Raw genomic sequence first — 22,825 nt, 5'->3', positions numbered from 1 at the left:
TTACATGGGATATAGATTTGCCTATGTATGAAACTTCATACCTGACACCCAGATGCTCACAGAAAAGGAAAACATGTGTCACCAGTGCTTCTTACTCCACGATTCAATTTTTGTGAGTGCTGGCAACCTGGGCCATATGGAGCTGACAAGCAGTTACCAGCACCTGAGATCCAGCCCCAGGGGTTGACAAAATAAGACAGCTTGACATGCGGATGGTAGTACACAAATAAATATAGATCTTTATAGAGTACCAGAGATGTTTATATATTCTTCAGTTATATAGACTACATTTTTAACAATTCTTGGGTATTTATTATGCCCCCATGTAATTAGTATTATTGTGTTCATTCTTAATGAATTATTAATTTAATCAACCACTGTCACAAAACTATTGCATCCATGTAATTAATAGTATTCTTTTAATGTTTCAAAATATTCATTAAAATCAATCAGCCTCCTAAAATCACTACTTTTATAGTAGTATCATTCAGGAACAACTAATTTAATCTTGACATTCATAATCTTCCATCAGTATTCCTATGAATAGGAATGAGACTCTTAGGATCTCCCACCGTTGGTAGAGGTCAGGACCGGGCCTCGACCACAGGGCCTATGTTGCCGTGTTGACCTATGGCTTGCCTGGTAGCCCACCATCCTTCAGCAATGTCAGGCTACAGAACTTTTCATCAATGTCATTCAGACTTAAGATGGTCACCTTGCAAAAAAAAACAAATGTAAAACAGCCATTTGCAAGTTGCCAGATTTTTATCTGTGTCATTTTATTTATCTTTTTCCTGTAAATCTTTGGGGCCCAGGAACCCAGGTTCAGCTGTGGGTCCAGTGGTTGCACCCCAGCCTAGAGCGATCAAAGCTGAGGCAGAGTTGCCCCAACCTGAGTTCAAGCTCTGTGCTTGACAAAATAAAAATAAATAAATAAATTCATTAAAAATATTTATAAAATTATGAGGCTCCTTGGCTTGGAATTCATGCCATTTTTTCTGCCAGGCCTGGGATTTGAATTCAGACTCTGGGAAAATCTGCAGCATTGTCGGGGAAGGGGAAGCTCACCATGCTGGAAGACAAGAAAGTCAGGCCTGTTCCCAGGGCCTGAATTCAAGTCTTAGCACTCAAAAAAATAATATTCATATACATTTTAAATACATGATTTATATTTGCATACACATGTTTACTTATATTGCAGTTAGTGTAGTTATTCATTTTATTTTATTTTTATGTATTTCTTATGTATTTTAGTGAGTATGATTACACATATAACATTTTTTACATCCTATTACATAGGACATAAATTTGCCTATGTATTATACATCATTCCTGAGACCCAGGAATTTTGACACCCATAAGGAAAACAAGTGGGACAATTGGCTTCTTCCACTAGGATTAAGTTTTTGGCAGTTCTGTGATTTGAACTCAGAACCTAGCAGGTCAACTTCATGAATGGGTCAATGTTAGCACACTGGTCTGATGCAAATGAAGTTTTCAGGCAAATTTCAGGACCTGAGATGAAGCCCTAGGAGTGGCCAATATATAAAAAGATAGATATGTAGATTGCAGTGTGTGTGTATTTACATATGAATATGCATCTATAAATAAATGTATACAGAGAGAGTCAGACATTTATGTAGAATCTAGTGTATAACTCTATATAAAGTGATGTCTACATCTTATTTTTATATATCCTATTACTACCAATTATATATTCTATTACTACCAATTATTTGGTCTAAAATTGTGCCTCCATTAATTAATCACGGTAGAAGTTATTAATTGAATTGATCTATGATATATATTTATGCGTACAATATTATACTAGAAAGACTAGATAAATAGTAATTCAATTTGTACATGTCAAATATTCTATTAATGTTCCTATAGATAGAAATGAGTTTCCTATGATCTTCGGCTGTGTGTAGGTGGCAGTCCGAGGATAGAACTCACGGCATAGGTATCTGGGTGGGGCTTAGGTTTTACCAACAATCTGTGAGCCTTTGGCCATGCAAGGTCACATACAATTTTCAAGCTGAGTCATTGAGACCCATGGTTGTCACAGTGCAAAGGAAACAAAGGTAAAACGGTTGTGTAATACTTGCTGGTTTTTTCCTCATCCATATTTGTTGGTTTGATGTATTTTTGCCAGTGCTGGGAGTTTAACTGGGGTCCTAGGATGACTGGATCATCTGTAAATGCTGCAAACCAGCCTAGGGTAATCATGGGTTAAGACACAATACGGTGCTTCCTTGAGAAAAAGGAACTCAGGGACAGTGCCTGGGGTCACAGTTCAAGCCTCAGGACCTGCCACAAAAATAAAGCCAGTAACTCTATGTGTCTGTGTATGTATGCATGTATTTCTATCAGTGACCATCTAGAGTTGCTGTGAAGAAAGGTTTGAATGGAATGATTTCACAGCACAGAGAGTGCTTTCAAGACATGTTCTGGGGCTCCCCTCACTGTTCCCAGTGTAGCCTGAGGGCTTCTGTGCACCCCAGGCTGCTGGAGGAAGTCTGACTCATTGTTGGAACAGGCAGACAAAAGGCCTCACTCTTGAACAGCTGTGTAACAAACAATTCATCCGGAGCAATTACTGAGGATGAGCAATGAATGAGGATGAGGGCAGACTCTGAAGACCAGGAGGAAAAGGCCTATTTGTACCCCAAGCTATCTCTCTCCCTAGTGCTTTGTTTTGACAGGAATCCTTAATTTGTGCTGCCTCTCGGGGCAGTCCAAGTTCCCTGCACTCATCCTGTCTTTGTTAGACTATGTTCCAGTGTTGAAACAAACTGCTACAATTAATTCAAGGGTCCTTCTGGCAGAAAACAAGTGAGCTGAACCTAATGAAAAGATTCCTAATTGGCATAGGTGCCTCCCTAGTTTTCCGGATGCTTGCTAAATCTAAGCACTTATGCAAAATCACAATGCTTCCTGTCATCTAGTGCTGGTGAAACTAATCAGGTTTTGAAACCTTTGCCTTCTCTTAGTTGGGCTCTGGGTGTTTATATTTTGGGGTTGAACACAGGGCCAGAGTGCTGACCATAGCTCAGAGCAGAAGCTCTTTTCTTAACCATTTAGTGTCACAGCTTCACTTACGGTATCTTTGTGTGTGTGTGTGTGTGTGTGTGTGTGTGTGTGTGTGTGTGTGTGTGCAAACACCAGTCCTGGAGCTTGAACTCAGTACCTCAGCTCTGTACCTGAGTTTCTCCTGTATAAGGATAGTGCATTACCACTTGAGCCGCAGAACCACTTCAGGCTTTTTTTTTCTAGGGATGTAGTACTGAGGATTCAAACCCAGGGTTTCATACATGCAAAGCACTCTACCACTAAGACACATTCCCAGCACTCCACTTCAGATTTCTTTCTTTCTTTCCTTGTAGTTGGAGGAGTTGAAGTCTGGGACTGGGTGCTCAAGTCTAACACTCTACCACTTGAGCTACAGTGCCCCTTCAGGCTTTCTGGTGGTTCACTGGAGATAAGCATCTCAAGGAATCTCTGCCCAGGCTGGCTTTGGACTGTGATTCTCAGCTCTCAGGATCCTGAGTAGCTAGGATGACAGGCATGAGTCACCAATGCCCAGCTTCCACTTCAAGTTTCTAAGTGGTGAATAGGAGATAATATTCTCGTGGGACCTTTTGTGTCTGGGGTTGTTTGGAACCCAGAACCTCAGCTTCCTGAGAAGGCAGGATGACAGACTTCAGCTAAAGACACACTTTGCCTCAAAGGTGTCCTTAGCTCACAGGTAGAGCACCAGCCATGAGTCCAAGAGGAAAGTCAGTGCCTAGGCTCTAAGTTGAATGTTCATGATGGAGAAAACTAAACCAAAACAATTGTCTGCAGGAGACAAGTCAGTAGAGTTCAGTACATACATAAATTTGGCCCTGCCTTGGGGACATATCTGAGCTTCAACTTTCTCATCAGCACAATCATCTTACTTGTGGAGCTCTAACAAGGACCAGATGAAAGAATACACCCCGTGAAGGGCTCATAGCATAGCACCCTGTGAAGGACTCGGCATACAGCAACCCATGAAGGACTCAGCACCCAGCATCCCAGGAAGGGCTCATCACATAGCTGTATCCCACAAGCTGTCATTAGAATTCGGGTGCTTTCATCAGTATCACCATTCTTTCAGAAACACGTCACAAACCACACAAGTTCACATCTAACAATATAGATGGGTGGTTAATGGTGGGGAGGGTTGTCAGCTTTGGGGATGTCACTCATAGGTTGGGGATACTGTCCTAAGACCTTTTCCTCAAGGCTAGAGCTCTACCACTTTGAGCCACAGCTCAGAGTCTCACAGACTTCCTGCCAGGGCTGAGTTTTCAACTCACCAGTGTCAGATCTCATCCCCCAAGCAGCTAGGGGTGAGCCAGCAACGTCTGGCTAAATAGAGTTGGCTTGCAGCGATTGACCTTTGGCTGTCAGGTTAGATGGCAGCCATGAGCTTCAGACCCTCGGCTTGCTCTGTTATGAGGTATTTGAAGTCCTAGCCTTCTATAGTTACAGTCAGAACGTTCTAACTTGATTTTTTGGTGCTGGAGTGACAGCATCACTTCTGGCTTTTCTGTGCATGTGATAGTGTGGAAACGAACCCAGAGCTTCATACATACTAGGCGAGCACTCTACCACTGAACCCCAGGAGTGACAAGTGTAGACTTAGATATGTAGATTGTTTTATATATACATATATATACATAAAACAAGAGGGAGATGTCTGCATATTATTAAATTATATATACTATATTACTATCAATTATCGATAAATTATTTCTTCCTTTATTTAAGTATCATGGTTAAATACATAATGAAATATTTATTGAAAATTAGGCAATGTACTATGATTATTGTGTATAATTTTAATATAATCATACACTAAATACTAATGTAATTGTTACTTTTACAACATTCCATTCATATGGATGTCTATTGGAATGTGTTTCTTAGGATCTCCTGCCATTTGTAGGTAGCAGTCCCGGAATCCGAACCCCGGACCTAGGTTGCTGGTTTAGGCTGTGGCTTCCCTGATAGCCCACCAAACTTCAACAGTGCAAGGTCATGTACACTTTTCGGGTCCTGTCATTTAGACCCAGGATGGTCACAATGCAAAGGAAAAAAACAATGTAAAACCGCCTTCCGGAACTTCCCAGTTTTATACTTCTCCTTTTTTCCCCGTCCTTTTTTTTGTTTTTGGTCTGTTGTGGGGCCAGAAGTCTGGGTCTGGGTGCTGTACCTCAAATCTTCAGCTCAAGGCTATCGTTCTACCACTTGAGCCATAGCACCACTTCCGGCTTTTTTCTGCTTATATGGTGGTGAGGAATCCAACCCAAGGCCTTATGCATGCAAGGCAAGCACTCTACTATTGAGCCACCTTCCCAGCCCTTCACTTTTTTTTTTTTTTGCCAGTCCCGAGATTTAAACTTGGTTCCTGGGATCTCAAGATGGGCTGTGGGTCCAGAGGTTGCACCCCAGCCTAGGATGATCAAAACTGAGGCAGAGTTGCTACTAGCTGAGTTCAAGCCCCGGGCCTGGCCAAAAAAAATAAGGCACTGGTTTGGAATTTGCACTATTTTTTTGCAGGCCTGGGATTTGAACTCAGGGTCTGGGTATCTCTGTGGCACTCTGGGGGACAGGAAGCTCACCGTCATTGAAAACAAGAAATTCAGACCAATTTACAGGACAAAATTCAAGCCACAGACTGGAAAAAATAATATTCATGTATGAAATCTTTTTACATACATGGGTTTACCCCATATGACATTTATTATCCTTATCTATTTATTCTTTATTTTATTATTATTACATAATTAATATTTATTTCATTTATTATATCTTATCACATGGATATATTTGCACATGGATTTTACATCATACTGAGACCCAGGACTTTTACAGAGAAGGAAAAAAAAATATGTCAAAATTCGTTTATTACTCCACCTATAAACTTTTGGCCATGCTGGGATATGAACTCACAACCCACAATGCCCAATTCATGAAAGTGTCAGTTGCAGACAAAGCCTTTGGCAAATTGAGCTGCCAGCCAGTTCTGAGGACGTGTGATCAAGCCATAGTAGTGGCCTAGATTTAGATAGATAGATAGATAGATAGATAGATAGATAGATAGATAGATAGATAGATAGATGTGTAGTTTGCTCTCTCTCTCTCTATATATATATATATGAGAGAGAGACAATATGAGGATATTGAATAATATATATTGTGAATTATTAGTTATTAAATTAAGCCTCCATTTAATGAAGTATCATGGTTTAATACTTATTAAAGCATTAATGTAAAAGTAGTCAGTATTCTTTAATTAGGAGAATCATACCATGGTGCTAGAATGAAAGACATAATCCCATACTTTTTGTGTGGCATTCTTTAGGAGAATCATGAACAACTGTGAATTTAATTGTTACTTTTATGACAGTCCATTAAGCATTCCCATGAATAGGAATGATTTTCTGAAGATCTCCCTCCATTTGTAGGTATCAGTCCTGGCATTTGAACTCCAGGCCTGGGTAGTTCACTTCGAAATTCAAACCATTAGTATGACACTGTGAAGATTTCAGATTGTCATGATAAAACAAAGAACAACACGAATAAAAGAAAGACAGGTCTCAGAGGCTCATGCTTGCAATCCTAGCTCTTCAGGAGGCTGAGAGGTAGAGAATGGCAGCTTGAATTCAGTCGGGACAGGAAAGTTCAGGACACTCTTATTTCTAAGGGATCACAGGAATATAAACACCCATGAGTGGGACTGAAACTCAAGGGCAGAGCACCACCCTTGAACAAAAGGAGCTCTGGGAGAGTGACTAGGCTCATAGTACAAGCCCCGGACCTGCCAAAAAAGAAAAAGTAGTAAATCCATGTCTCCCCATGTATGTATGCATGTATTTCTATTGGTATAGATCCAGAGTAGCTATGTTGAAAGGCACTCAGCTAGGAAATTTGCTTTGAATAGAATGATTTCATAGCACAGAGAGTGCTTTCAAAACAGTGCATGTTCTGGGGCTCCCCTCACTGTTCCCAGTGTAGCTTGAGGGTTTCTGTGCACTCCAGGCTGCTGGAGGAAGTCTGCCTCATGGTCTGGACAGACAGACAAAAAGGCCCCCCTCCTGTACAGCTGTGTAACAAACAACTCCATCTGAGCCAATTAGTGAGGATGAGTGTAGGCAAAATTTGAAGGCCAAGAGAAAAAGGCTTCTTTGTACTCTAAGCTATCTCTCTCCCCAGGAAGCTTTCTTTCATTTGTGCCACCTCCTGTGGCAGGCCAAGTTCCCTGCACTTATCCTGTCTTTGTTAGATTATGTTCCAGTATTGAAATAACCTGCTCCAATTAATTCATGGGTCCTTCTGGCAGACAATAAGGAGCTGAACCTAATGAAAAGATTCCTAATTGGCAATGATGCCTCCTTAGGATTCCAGAGGCTTGCTAAATCTAAGCACTTGTGCAAAATCCCAAAGTTTCCTATCATCTAGTGCTGGTGAAGTGCATCAGATTTTGAAACCTTTGACCTATCCTAGTTGAGCCCTGGATGGCTAGCTTTTTGGGTTGAACACAGGACCTGTGTGCTGACCATGAGCTCAGAACAGAAGCTCAGTGCTTTACCACCATTTGGTGTCACAGCTTCACTTCTGGTATCTGTGTGTGTGTGTGTGTGTGTGTGTGTGTGTGTGTGTGTGTGTGTGTGTGCATACACTTGTCCTGGAACTTGACCTCAGGACCTGAGCATGGTTCCTGAGTTTCTCCTGTACAAGGGTAGCACTCTACCACTTGAGCCACAGAGCCACTTCAGGCTTTTCTCTAGTGATGTGGTACTGAGGATTCAATTCCAGGGATTAATACATGCAAAGCACTGTAACCACTCCTCTTTTGGTTTGTTTGTTTCTTTTCTTTTCTTGTAAGTTGGAAGAGTTGAAGTCTATGCCTGGGTGCTGTCTATCCTAGAGCTTTTCAGCTAAAACCAAGCGCTCTACCACTTGAGCTACAGCACCCCTTCAGGTTTTTGGTGGGTCACTAGAGAGAATTGTCCATCTCAAGGAATTTCCTGCCCAGGCTGGCTTTGGACCATGATCCTCAGCTCTCAGGCTCCTGAGTAGTTAGGATGACAGGCGTTAGTCACTGGTGCCCAGCTTCCATTTCAAGTTTCTAAGTGGTGAATAGGAGATAATAGTCTCATGGGAACTTTTGTGTCTGGGATAGTTTAGAACCCAGATCCTCACATCTCAGTTTCTTGAGTAGGCAGGGTAACAGACCTCAGCTACAGACACCTAGATCATACTTCTCTGTTGCAAAGAGCCATGGGGAATGCACTGAAAATTTGGGGGTACTGTTCTAAGGTCTTTTGCTCAAGGCTAGAGCTCTACTACTGTGAACCACAGCTCAGAGTTTCACAGATCAGCCCCCGAGTATCTTGGATGACAGTGGTGAGTGAACCAGCAACTTCTGGTTCCGTGGAGCTGGGTTGCAGTGGTTTACCTCTGGCTAAGTCAGGTAAGATGGCAGCTGCAAGCATCAGACTCCATGCTTGTTCTGTGATGAGGTATATTTGCAGTACTATCCTTATATTGTTGCAGTCAGAACATTCTATTTTATTTTTTTTTTGGTGCCAGTCCTGGGTCTTGAGAAAGGGTCTAGACACAGTCCCGAAGCTTTTATGCTGAAAGCGAGTGCTCCACTGCTTAAGCGACAGCACAACTTCTAGATTTTTCTGTGCACAAGGGAGTGAGGAATCGAACTCAGGGCTTTGTACGTAGTAGGCAAGCAATCTACAAATGAGCCCGATGACTGACAAGTGTATATACACATAAATATGTAGATTGATAGATAGATAAATAGATGCATATATATATATATATATATATATATATATATAGCAAGAGAGAGATATATGTATACTAGGAAATTGCATATAAAATATTATTACAAATTATTGGCATTTAAATTATTCCTTCCTTTTTTAAGTAACATGATTGAATAAATAATAAAGTATTAATTGAAAATTAGTCAATGTAGTTTTATATAATCATACACTAACTATTAATTTAATTGGTACTTTTTTTTCTTTTATTTTACATTGTGAAAATACTATACAGAGGGGTTACAATTACATGGGCAAGATAATGAGTAAATTTCTTATCAAGCATCGTAGCCTCTTCCTTTTTGTTTCCCCTTCCTATCTTTTCCCATTCTCTCCCCGCCCCTCACCCCCACACACAATCATCGTTCCAAGCACCCCCCCCCCACAGTTGTAAAGATCATATTTTGACATAACGACTTGTACATTTCATTGTTGCAATGGGTCCACCTGTATCCCTTTTTAAACGATTTGTTTTTTCCCTTCCCCTCCACAAATTATACCGACATCAAATACAGTGAAAGCAGGGGTTATAAGGTGGGGAGGTACATAGAAAGCAACAAAGAAATAATCTTATAAATGTGTTAGAAACAATCACATGAAAGAAAAAAACACATTTGAATACATATCTTAGGGTTCATTTCCCAGAAATCAATTTATTTGACCTTTTCTGCTTGACTCAGACATATACTAGATATTGCAAATGAGGGAAACCATGGGACCTATGTTTCTTTGGGCATGGATTACTTCACTTAATATAATTTTTTCAAGTCTTTCCATTTCCTAACAAATGGGGCAATGTCATTCTTTCTGATGGAAGCATAGAATTCCATTGTGTATATATACCACATTTTCTTGATCCATTCATCTACTGAGGGGCATCTGAGCTGGTACCATATCTTAGCTATGGTAAATAATGCTGCAATAAACATAGTTGTGCTGGTAGCTTTAGTGTGGTCTTGTTTGTGAACATTTGGTTAAATGCCCAAAAGTGAAATTGCTGGGTCATAGGGGAGCTCTATGTGGAATCTTTCGAGGAACCTGCATACTCCTTTCCAAAGTCGTTGAAGAAGTATACACTCCCACCAACAATGCAGTAAGGTTCCTTTCTGTCCACATCCGCTCCAGCACCTGTTGTTATTATAGTTCTTGATTATAGCCTTTTCTAACTGGGGTGAGGTGGTATCTAATGTTGTTTTGATTTGCATTTCTTTAATGGCTAGGAGGTTGAACATTTCTTCAGGTGTCTATTGGCCATCCTTCTTTCCTCTTCAGAGAAGTTTCTCTTAAAGTCTTTAGCCCACTTATTTATTGGGCAGATGTTTCTTTGAAGATTTGTTTTTGGAGGATTTAATTTTTTGAGTTCTAGGTATACTTTAGATATGAGATGCTTGTCCATTGTATGACTAGTGAAGATTTTCTCCCAATCCGTGGGCTTTGATTGATCTTACTAGCTATGTCCTTTGCCATGCAGAAGCTCTGCAATTTCATACCATCCCATTTGTCCAACCTTTCTTTGATTTGTTGCTTTTCCGGCTCTTTATTAAGAAAATTTCGGCCTGTGCCAAGGAGACCTAGGGTTTCTCCTATTACACCCTATAATGTTTTCAGAGTGTCTGCTTTGACTCTGAGGTTTTTGATCTTTTTGGAGTTGATTCTGGTGCACGGTGATATATAAGGATCTAGCTTATTTTTCTAAGAGTAGTTAACCAGTTTTGCCACCACCATTTACTGCAGAAGCTGTCTTTTTTCCATTCTATTTTTTTAGCTCCCTCATCAAAGATTAGATGGCTATTGGTCTGTAAGTTCATTTCTGCGTTTTCAATTCTATTGCATTGGTCCTGAGGTCTGTTCTTGTGCCAGTATCAAGCTGTTTTGATTACTGTGGTTTTGTAGTAGAGTTTGAAATTTGGTACTTTTATTCCTCCAGCAGTGTTCTTTCTGTTGAGGATCATTTTTGCTATTTGGGATCGTTTGTTGTTCCATATAAATTTTTGGAGTGTGTCTTCTATTTCCTTGAAGACTGAGGTTGGAATATTGATAGGTATCTCATTGATAGACAGCCTTGGGAAGTATTGCCATTTTCATGATGTTGATCTTTCCAATCCAGGAGCATGGGAGTTTTTGCCACTTTCTAAATTCTGTTTTGATTTCCTTTTTCAACTTTTTAAAGTTTTCATCATAGAGCTCCTTCACTTTTTTGGTTAATTCCTAGATATTTTACTTTTTTGTGGGGCTATTATGAATGGAGTTGATTTCCTAATTTCAGCCACACTTTTCTCATTGTTGACATACAGAAAAGTCAATGATTTTTGAGGGTTAATTTTATATCTTGTTACTTTGCCAAAGTTTTGAATCAGCTTGAGTAATTTGGGAGTGGAGTCTGTGGGATTCTTTAAATACAAGATCATGTCATGTGCAAAGAGGGAGAGTTTTACTTCTTCTTTCCCTATTTGGATCCTATTTATGTTTACATCTTGTCTTATTCCTGTAGCTAGGTATTCTAATACTAGATTCAAAAGAAGTGGAGAGAGTGGACCTCTTTGTCTCGTTCCTGAGTTAAGAGGAAATGGCATTAGTTTTTCACCATTAACAATAATGCTGGCTGTAGGTTTGTCATATATTGTCTTTATTGTATTGAGGAATGTTCCATGGATTCCTAATTTTTCCAACACCTTCATCATAAAGGGGTATTAGATCTTGACAATTGCTTTTTGTGCATCTATTGAGATAACCATGTGGTTCTTATCATTGCTCCTGTTGATTTGATGAATTATATTAATTTATTTGCATATATTGAACCAGCTGTGTATCTCTGAAATGAATCTTGTTTGATCGTGGTATATGATTTTTTGGATGAATTGTTGAAGTTGATTGACCAAAATTTTGCAGAAATATGACATTTATTACCCTTATTTATTTAGCATTATTACACATATAACATTTCTTTTATTACATCATATCACACAGGATATATGTAGATATGGATTAAACATCATACTGAGACCATGGACTTTCACAGAAAAGGAAAACAATGTGCTAATATTGGCTTCTTATTCCATGAATAATTTTTGGCCATGCTGGGATTTCAGCTCACAGCCTAGAATGCCCAATCCATAAATGGGGTCACAGTCTTAGCAGACCAACCTCTGGCAAACTGAGCTGCCAGGAAGTTCTGAGGACCTGTGATCAAGCCACAGGAGTGCTTGATATTTAGATACATAGACAGATAAATAGATAGATAGATAGATATAGATAGAGACATGTGTAGATTGATATACATATATATATATATATATATATATATATATATATACAAAGAGAGGGACTGTGAGGTAATTAAATTATATATATTATTACCAATTATTAGTTATTAAATTATGCCTCCATTTAATGAAATATTACTGTTGAATACTTATAAAAGTATTAATTAAAAATCATTCAATACCCTTAATCATACCATGGTGCTAGAATGGAAGACATAAATCCAATATTTTTTGAGTGGCATTCTAAAATAGAATCATGAATCAACGGCACACTTATCACTTTTATAACAGTCCGTTAGCATTCACATGAACAGAAATTAGTTTTTCAGGATCTCCCTCCATTTGTGGGTGGTAGTCCTAGCATTTGAACTCCAGACCTCGGTAGTTTACTTCGAATGCAAACCATTGGAATGACACGGTGAAAATTTCAGACTGTTACAATTGAAAAAAATAACAACAAGAAGAAAATAAAGTAAGGTGCCATTGGTTCCTGCTTATAACCCTAGCTCCTCAGGAGGCTGTGATGTAGAAAATGTCTATTTAAATTCAGATGGGATGGGAAAGTCTAGGACACTCTTCTTTCTAAGAGATCACCAGAAAAATAAACATGAATGGGGCTGTGACTCAATGGCAGAGCGCTACCCTTGAGCAAAAGGAGCTCAAGAGCAGGGCCTAGGATCATAGTACAATAGAATACCCGCCCTCCCCCAAAAAGGAGGCAATAACTACATGGATCTCTGTATGGATGATGGGCATTGAGCAGGTTGCCCATCCCCAGCCACCCCAACCTGGTCAAACTGGGACAAGCCCTCATAGAGTACTAAGTGTGAGCCAGCAGCTTGAACAAAGCACCCTCTGCCATTTAATAACTGGAGACCTGAAAGCTTTGCCTGGGCTAGTGTGTGCAACGGGTGCATAATGTTCTGTCTGAGGCATCCCATTGGGACACTTTGCAGCCAGCCACTGCTTCCAGAGAGTCCACAGTCCCTAGGTTGGAGGAGTAGTCCAAGGTTCTCTCTGCATAGTCTCTATCCCTGTGTAGGATGTAAGCCTAGACCTCTGGGGCCTAGTGGCTATCACTCATCTATCATTCCTCATTGCCAAGTCAAAAGCTAGTCCCAAATCTTGGCATAGACATGAAATAATCAGCTATTTCTATGCCAAAATTGGTAATTCAATAAATCCCACTCTCATAATTCCCATTAGAAGTGGGCTGCGAATGTGGCTTAGTGGTAGAGTGCTTACATAGCACAAACGAAGCCCTGAGTTTCATTCTTCAGTACCACAGAAACAGAAAAAGCCAAAAGTGGCACTGTGGCTTAAGTGAGAGAGTGCTAGCCTTGAGCAAAAGAAGCTCAGGAACATACCCAGACCCTGAATTGAAGCCCCAAGACTGGCAAAAAGAAAAAAAAAAGTGAGTCTGGTGAGACATATTCTTCTGGGACACAGAGGAGGGCCAAGGTTATAGGTAAGAGGTAGAGTAGAAGGCAGGTGCTGCTGGCTCACCCCTGTAATCTTAGTTACTCAGGAGGCTGAGATCTGAGGATCACAATTACTAACAAAAAGTCTATATGAGACATTTTTCTTCAATTAAACACCCAAAAAGCGAGAAGTAGAGCAGTGGTTCTAGTAGTAGAGTGCTAGCCTTGAGCACAAAAGCTCAGGGTTAGGACAACGTCCAGACCATAAATTCAAACATCAGGACTGGCACACAGCACACACACACACACACACACACACACACACACACACACACGCATGCTCGTGTGTGTGCACACACGCACATGCACACACAACACACCAAGATAGAGCATTTGCCAGTCATTCTGCACAAAGTTCCTTCTATAGCAACTCAATAATAAAAAAAATGAGAAGGGAAGGAAAGTTTTGCTCCAGGAGGTGATATAACCAGTGCCAAAATTCCACAGGAGTTCTAAGGCATGAAACCGGACAGAGAGCCTCAGGCAGAAGGTCCATCATGGGCAAAGGTCCTTATGTGTCGTATGGAGCAAGTGGTGTAGGTGGAATGAAGGTTCTGTGGCTTCAGACATTCTGGCAGAACATTCAAGGCTGGGTCAAGGTTTGTTGAGACACAGGTAGGGCAAATGGTGGGTTCCCAGAATAGGGCCCAGGGGGAAGATTAGCTTGGCTTTTCACCATGGACTCCAGCCATTTCCTGTGGCTGGAAGCCTATTTTTCACACCTCCTGACCCTCAGGCCTCCTTTGCATGGAGGATTCAAGGCAAACACAGGGAAGAATGCTTGCTTAAGAAAAGCTTCTAGCACAATGCCAGAAGTGGCTCAACCCCTGTAAATCCTAGCTACTCAGAAGACTGAGATCAGAGATCATGAGTCAAGCCAGCTCAGGTGAGAAAAGTTAGTGAGACTGTTCTTGCAGATTAACTACAAAAGCCAGAAATGGAGCTGTGGCTCAAGTGGCAGAGTGCCAGCCTTGAGGGAAAAAGTTAAGAGACTAGAGGCCAGACCCTGAGTTCAAGCCCCAGCATTGGCACCTAAAAAAATAAAGAAAAGCTTTCAGGAGCTACTGAAAGGTCAGATCAGCCAGGTGCCAGTGACTCACACCTCTCCTCCTAGCTCCTCAGGAAGCTGAGATATGAGGATTACGGTTCAAAACCAACCCCAGGCAGGAATTCCGGGAGACTCTGATCTAAAAGGAACCTCCTGAATACTGGAATTGGCCCTGTGACTCAAGTGGCAAGCTGAAGAGCTGGGGGACAGCATCCAGGCCCAGATTTCAAGCCCCATGACCAACACCTGGCCTTCTTGGACTTCACTCTGTGACTCTAGGCAGAGTACGTTTCAGTGGGCCCCTGAGGATCTCCCAATGTCTTGGTGTTCTACAAGTCTTGAGTGCAGCCTCTTTTGAGGCCTTTTCCTATAGAGCAGGCCACAGTATCAGAGTAGGATCCAGCCCTGGGGTACGGAGGTCATTGGTCGGGTCATCAGAATGGCATCTGTCATGGGTGCAGTGTACATCTGACCAGGCAATCGACGCCTCAGATCATAGTTCTGGGCCAGGAGGGGCAAGGACTGCAAAATGGCACAGCAGGTAACACCCACTCATACAAGTATCACAACAGTGTTAATCATCAGGCACACCTTGAGCAGATGTTGAGTTGGGCTCATGATAGAATTGTAGGCTCAAGAATCTAAAGCCGGCGGGCTGCTGCTTGTAGCAGTCACTATCTCTGGAGTCCCAGGGCTCAGAGCTCTGCTTTCCTCACCAGTGCGTGGGGGTATATGAAGGTCTGCAATCGTGGGCCAACTACAAAGGAGCATCCATAGTGTCCTTCCCTAGGTCCTGTGGCCCCATGCACGGATGAAGGGGCAGGTTCCATGGTACTAACTGCCATGGTCCAGAACCCTCAGCCCAAGAAGGACTTAGGGAGAAAGTACTTGATCCGCCTTGAGAGTTTACTATGTCTATGCCTCAGGATTGCCCCCAGTTCTAGCTCAGCTCATCATTACTACCTTCCTCTTTGTGTGTGTGTGTGTGTGTGTGTGTGTGTGTGTGTGTGTGTGTGTGTGTGTGTGTGTGTGTGTGTGTAAAGAACACTGCTGGTGGAATATCAATACCAAATTTCAAACTCTACTATAAAGCCATAGTAATCAAAACAGCTTGGTACTGGCATAAGAACAGACCTCAGGACCAATGGAATAGAATTGAAAACCCAGAAATAAACCTATAGACCTATAGCCAACTAATCTTCGATAAGGGAGCGAAAATAATAGAATGGAAGAAAGACAGCCTCTTCAGTAAATGGTGCTGGAAAAATAGGTTAACTACTTGTAGAAAACTAAAACTAGATCCTTATATATCACCCTGCACCAGAATCAACTCCAAATGGATCAAAGACCTCGGAGTCAAAGCAGACACTCTGAAAACATTACAGGATGGAATAGGAGAAAACCTAGGCCTCCTTGGCTCAGGCCAAAATTTTCTTAATAGAGACCCAGAAACACAACAAATAAAAGAAAGATTGGACAAATGGGATTGCATGAAGTTGCATGGCAAAGGACATAGCTAGCAAGATCAATAGAAAGCCCACAGATTGGGAGAAAATCTTCACTAGCCATACAGCGGACAAGGGTCTCATATCTAAAATATAGTTGGCATCCACATTCTTTGGCAAGACCAGCCCCAGGGCTCTGCCCCATAGCTCGCCTGCCAGTGGGGTGCTTGGGGCGGTTTCTGCCATGGGGCTCTCTAGCAGGAGTGCTTTGGGCGGCACCCGAACTAGGGCCCCATCCCATCAGTTTGCCCATCAATATCTGCACCTTGAGCAGGACTCGCCCTTTAGGTTTCCCTCCATCCCCTGGATTCAGGGCAGAACAGATGCAGGGGCCTGACTGGGCCCACCCACTTCCTTCTGCTCCCACCTGCATCACAAGGAGAGACTCGAGACAAGGCCCTGCCCTTTCAGGCTTGCTGGCATCTGTTTCCTGAGCCTGGTCCCGCTCCATTTTTCCTGCTGCTGCTCGGATCCCAGGCAAGATCCACAAACCAGTGCTTTGTTCCCAGTAGGCCTTTTGCAGCCCTGGTACCCCAGGCAAGACTCTCAGTCTGAGGCCCCAGCAACTCTTCCTCCACCCCGCATCAGCCCATGGGAGCAGGACAGCTCCAGAAGTCATTTCCTGGAAAGCAGAGAATGGCCCTGGCCTGGAAGGGATGAGGTTGGAGCAAGCTCCAAGACTGGGAACTGACTCTTAATGGCCAATGGAGCCTTTGCCATTTTGAGAGGGCCAGGCTGCCCAGGAGGGGTGGGATAAGTGGAAGGGGCATGAAACTTAGGACAGGGGCAGGCCAGGAATGGAGGAGGTAGGGCTGATGGGGGAAATGGAGGAGCAAGGATGGAGCAGATGGGGATGGGTTCTCAGTGTTGTACCTGCTGGGCCCCTAGGCCCCTATGGTTAGGAGAAGCAGGAGAGGGACTGGCGGGGCAGGAGAGGCAGGAGCAGTCAGTGGGAAAGGGCTGGCCAAGCGGGGAAGAGGAAGGCAGGATTTCTGGGCTTCCTCAATGAGAACCAACCCGGGCTGCCAGGGAGGGGCAGCAAATGGGGAGCAGGCCAACCCAGCAGTGTGGGTGGACTTAGTAGGCGGAGCCCTCAGAGACCAGTAGGGGAGAAGGGGTGGGCCTCCATCTGGGAAATCTTGAAGTTGGCCTTCAGGGAAGGGAGAAAGTAGGAAGGGAGAATTCGGGGCTGCTGCCATCTGCCTGCGGAAGGGGGGTGCTAGGCCTCCCTTGGGCTTTGCTACAACACATATGACCATCCAGTGGGGCCATGGGGCACCAGCACCTCCTCCCAGACTAATATCCTGGGATGAGGGAATGTAGGAGATAGGAAAGGCTGCCCTCAACCTGTGGGTCCCCTCTGGCTCCTGAGGCCTCTCTAATTCAGACCCACTGTGGCTGACATGGCCCAGGAGCCAACAGAGAGCCTTGGCTCTGTGTGTGGCTGTGGCATTGAGAGGTCATTTCCCAGGGAAATGGGTGAGCATGGGGGAGGGAACTCAAGACACATCCGGGAGCAGTGGAAGAGAGAGCCTCCCACAGGAATGCAGGCCAGCTTCTGGATTTCCCACACAGATCAGACTTGGTTGCATAGGGCTGGACAGCCAACAGTGATCCAAGAAGGAGATGGGGATAGGAGTGGGGTGAGGGGGTGGGGAATCAGCTGGTGACTTCTCCAGGTGGGGTGAGAAAAGGTATCTCCAGAGGAAAGGGGTTGGGGGAGGCCGTGTGCACCTGCAGAGCCCACAGCAGAAACAGTCCAGGAAGGAAGAGGGGGAAACATGTGCCAGGTGCTTGGGCCTACCCCTGCCCCACCAGGGAGCCCATCTCTCCCAATGAGTTGTCTCCCTGGAGTGGGGGGAGGGGTGATATTGCGCCTTTGGCTCCCTAGGTGGGGCAGGGGGCAGGGGCATGTCCCACAAACCTTATCCAGACATGGAGAGGTCCTTCCTGCACGAGGAAGGTGGAGAGGGAAAGCACAGTGCAGAATCAAGTCCAGGAAGGAGCAATGGAGGATGCACGGTGTACAGGGAGCACCCTCTGGCTCAGCAGTGGGTGGAGCAGTGAAGGGCTGGCAGGGGGGAGGGGGAGAGTGGGTGGTCGGTTCAGATGCGGCATCTGGCACTCTGTGTATGTGGGGGGGGTTCTCCTAAAATCTATTCCCAACAGATGGAAAGACTCGCACGCAGGAAATGAAGAAGCCTGGAGAGACCTTGGTGGTCATGAGCGGCCAGGGATAGAACAAGGTAGGAGGGATGAGGAGGGAAGATGGCCCCCTTTGGGGTGGTGCAGGACCTATTCAGCAACTTGGGTTTCCGGGGGCATTCGGGTGCAGATCTGATCTGTTTGTGTGTGGGGGGGAACTTTGGCACATGTGGTGGGCAGGGCTTCTAAAAGCTATTTCTGCTGGGAGGGTGGGTGGGAGGGGTTTCTAAGAGCAGCAAGATTTAAGAAGCAAAAATAAAGACATTAGGCCATGAAAAATATGTAAAATTGGAAAGGGTGTGGAGGATTTGACAGGAGAATGCTGGGGTGAAGAGGGGCTGCATGTGGTCGAAATTAAGGAGATGTGGCTCCACCTGCTCAGTTAATCGGCAGCTCTGGCCCCATACAGCCCAGGGATGGGGGTCTCATCCAGAGGGACACTTCCAGTACACAGATCGGGGGAGGAAGAAGGAGGAAGGAGGTTGAGTCAGATACCTTCTAAGAAGTCACCCAGACTTCCATTTTCCATTGGTCTCTGTAGGCTCCAAGGTAGAAGGTGGCTCCGAGGCTTTGCATAGAATCAGGGTCAATATGTGAAGATCCAAGTTCAGACCCCCTTGCAGAGACCAGGGACTCGGGAGGGAGCTGGATTTGGAGCCGCAGGTCTCGAGCAGAAGAGTGCCTGCCAAGTGGGAGAAAGACATGCCGGATTATACAGGCCTGTGGGACCAGAGTCTGGGCTCTGGTGTACACACACACACACACACACACACACACACACACACACACACACACACACACACACACACACACACACACACGGGCCTTGACTAGAATACCTATCTATAAGTAATGGTGAGAGAAAGATATCCTATACAGGGAATATACACATAAGGTGTCTTCAACCTAAGCCAACATGGCTTAGGGCCAGTGCAGACAGCATAGCCAATTAGATGTAGGTGGGAGTTCATCAGTAGCATTTTTTTAAATTGCAAAAAATTTGGACAGGGAACAAATATACATATTTTTCAACCATCATATTCCACATCCTTCTTCTTCCTTCCTAGGAAACACACCCAATCAACAAAAAGGCTTAGATATGGCTCTTGACCTTGAAAGTGGAAGCAGAATATTTTGGATGTCTGAGCTGTTAATAGTGTTTTCAATAATAATGTCACATGCAACAGCCTTATGAGTCCTGCAGGTCAACACTGTACTTCCTTAGTGATGTGATAGGAATGTAAACCTTACTGGACTTAGTATTGTTTTCCACTTCCTTTTCTACCACCTGGCCCAAATTATAATACAAAGTAATGGAAAGAAAAAGTAATGCCATCTTAAGAAAGTCATTTAGGGTTCTGAGAATTTGGCTTCATGGTACAGTGATTGCTTAGCATGCATGAAACCCTAGGCTCAATTCCTCAGTACCACATGAACAGAAAAAGAAACACTGGAAGTGGTGCTGTGCCTCAAGTGGTAGAGTGCTAGCCTTGAGCAAAAAAAAAACAAACCCAAAAGCTCGGGAACATTTCCTGGCCCTGAGTTCAAGCCCCAGGACTGGCAAAAATGTCACTTAGCTAGTAAATGCCAAATAGAGAATCCATACTTGGAATATATAATTGCTCCTTCCAACTATTACCTAACAGTAGTCCTTAATTCATGTTTTTTTTTTTTTAACCTATATTAGGATACTGTGTTTTAAAAAAAACCCTTTTGTTAACAGATCACAGCAATTAGTGCCAGGAATGTGCTTAGATATCAGGTGAAGATTAATCCTGGAAATTCAAAGATTCCATGCTTTTGAGTGGTCACTTCTAATCACAATGAGAAGAGTAGTCTAAGTGAGATTTGAAAACCTTTTTTGGTCAGTTATGGCACCAAAAAGGCAGAGGCTAATTAATAGTTTTAACAGAAGTGAAGGAATAACCCCAGCTCGAAGAAATAAATGATAACAATAACTAAATTATACCAGAAACTGTTCTAGGGAACTATTTTGGGTTATTGAAGAACTAGTTATTAACTAGGTTCATTCCACATTGCCTTTAGCATTCTAAAGCACTTAGGCTAGTTCTTAATCTCTGTGTGATAAGTTGTATCTCCTTTTATGTTGTTCTTTCATTCCTGATATCCTTTGCTTTCTAAAAATCTCAGTCTTTCTCTATTTCTCTATGAATATTTCCTAATATTAAATAACACCTACACAGATGACAGAGGATGCTAATATAAGAGTCCCATAGTTCATGAGTCATTAGTATAACAACATGGAAAAATGAGGACATAGTTATTCCTACCTCAATTTTTCTGAAAAGCTGCAATGTCATCATTTGATTCAAATTTCCATTCTTTGTATACATAGTGTCATTAAATGCAGTAAATTCAAACATGAGCCAGGTGCTGGTGGCTCATGCCAGTAATCCTAGCTACTCTGGAGGTTGAGACCAGAGGATTGTGGTTCAAAGCCAGACTGGTCAGGAAAGTCCATGAGACTTTTATCTTCAATTAACAACCAGAAACCCAGAAGTGGTTCTGTAGCTACAGTGGTAGAGTGCTCAACTTGAGATGAAGAGCTGAGGGACAGTGCCCAGGCGCAGAGTTCAAGCCCCACGACAAACAAAACAAGTGCAAATATGACTTTCAGTTTCCCCAAAAGGAACTACGAAGTCAATATTAAACTTCCTATGCATAAAAAATAATTCTGAAATGATTCAGTGCACCTACTTTAGTTGAGTTATTTAAGTTATGGCTTCTTTGATGGATATATTCTCTTATTTTAAAAATTACCAAATATTAGCTTTATAAATAAACTTCTTCTAATATTTCTTGTTTCAAAAGAGAAGTTCATACAGTTGATGTCACTTGGTTTTCTCAGTTCAAAGTCAACTCAGGCAGGGGAGTCTGTCACATTGTTATCTCTAATTAAACACCAAAAAATCCAGATGTGGGGTTTTAGCTCAAGCAATAGTGTACTAGATTTGAGGGCAGGTAGACAAGAAAGACAACTGTTCAGGGACAGGGTCCAGCCTCTGAGTTCCAGCCCCACATCCAGAAAAAACTAAACAAATGTTAGAGTTCTTGATTTTTGCCGTTCTAACTGGGGTGAAGTGATATCTCAATGTTGTTTTGATTTGCATTTCTTTTATGGCTAGGGATGTTGAACATTTCTTCATGTGTCTATTGGCCATCCTTCTTTCTTCTTCAGAGAAGTTTCTCTTTAAGTCTTTCGCCCACTTATTTATTGGGCAGTTGTTTCTTTGAGGATTTGTTTTTGGGGGGGTTAATTTTTTGAGTTCCAAGTATATTTTAGATATGAGACCCTTGTCCGTTGTATGGCTAGTAAAGATCTTCTCCCAATCCGTGGGCTTTCTATTGATCTTGCTAGCTATGTCATTTGCCCTGCAGAAGCTCTGCAACTTTATGCAATCCCATTTGTCCAACCTTTCTTTGATTTGTTGTGTTTCCGGGTCTCTATTATTTACCATAGCTAAGATATGGAACCAACCCAGATGCCCCTCAGTAGATGAATGGATCAAGAAAATGTGGTATATATACACAATGGAATTCTATGCCTCCATCAGAATGAATGACATTGCCCCATTTGTTAGGAAATGGAAAAACTTGGAAAAAATTATATTAAGTGAAGTAAGCCAGGCCCAAAGAAACATAGGTCCCATGGTTTCCCTTATTTGCAATATCTAGTATATGTATGAGTCAAGCGGAAAAGGTCAGATAATGTGATGTCAGGAAAATGAACCCTTAGATATGTATTTTAATGTTTTTTTCTTTCATGCATGTGTTTCTAACGCATTTATAAGATTATCTCTTTGTTGCTTTGTATGGCCCTCCCCCACAGTATAACCCCTGCTTTCACTATATTTGATGTCAGTATAACTTGTGGAGGAGATGGGGAAAAACCAGTTGTTTAAGGATACAGGTGGACCTGTTGCAACAATGAGAAGTACAAGTTGACATGTCCAAAACGAGCTTTACAACGTCGGTGCGGGGGGGGGGGGGAAGGAGAAGGATTGGGATTGGGGGAGAGGGGGGAGGCTGGGAAGGGATGTGAAGGGTCAACCAAAGGAGGATGCTGCAATGCTTGGTAAGAAATGTATGCATTATCCTGCCCATGTAATTGTAACCCCTCTGTACAGTATGTTCACAAATAAAATTAAATTAAAAAAAAAGAAAATAAAAAAAAAAAAACTAAACAAGAAGAAGCAAACAAAAAACCCACATATTTCTTTGGGACCATCCTTACAGCACTGGTTTGAGAAGAGGCTCCTTTTGCTTATCATATTCACTGGAACCTGCTTTTTGGAATCCTCATTGCTATGGTGAACTCAGGACCAGATTAAAGGAATGGATAACTGACTTTTGCAACAAGAGAATCATCTCAGGAGTTAAATATCCATGCATAAGACATTTTAAAACCTCATGTCTTTGTTTCTTTGAA

This window comes from Dipodomys spectabilis, unplaced genomic scaffold, assembly GCF_019054845.1.
Source record: "Dipodomys spectabilis isolate Male_0828 unplaced genomic scaffold, ASM1905484v1 ptg000010l, whole genome shotgun sequence".
Lineage (NCBI taxonomy): Eukaryota > Metazoa > Chordata > Mammalia > Rodentia > Heteromyidae > Dipodomys > Dipodomys spectabilis.
Note: the sequence above shows the minus strand (reverse complement) of the source record.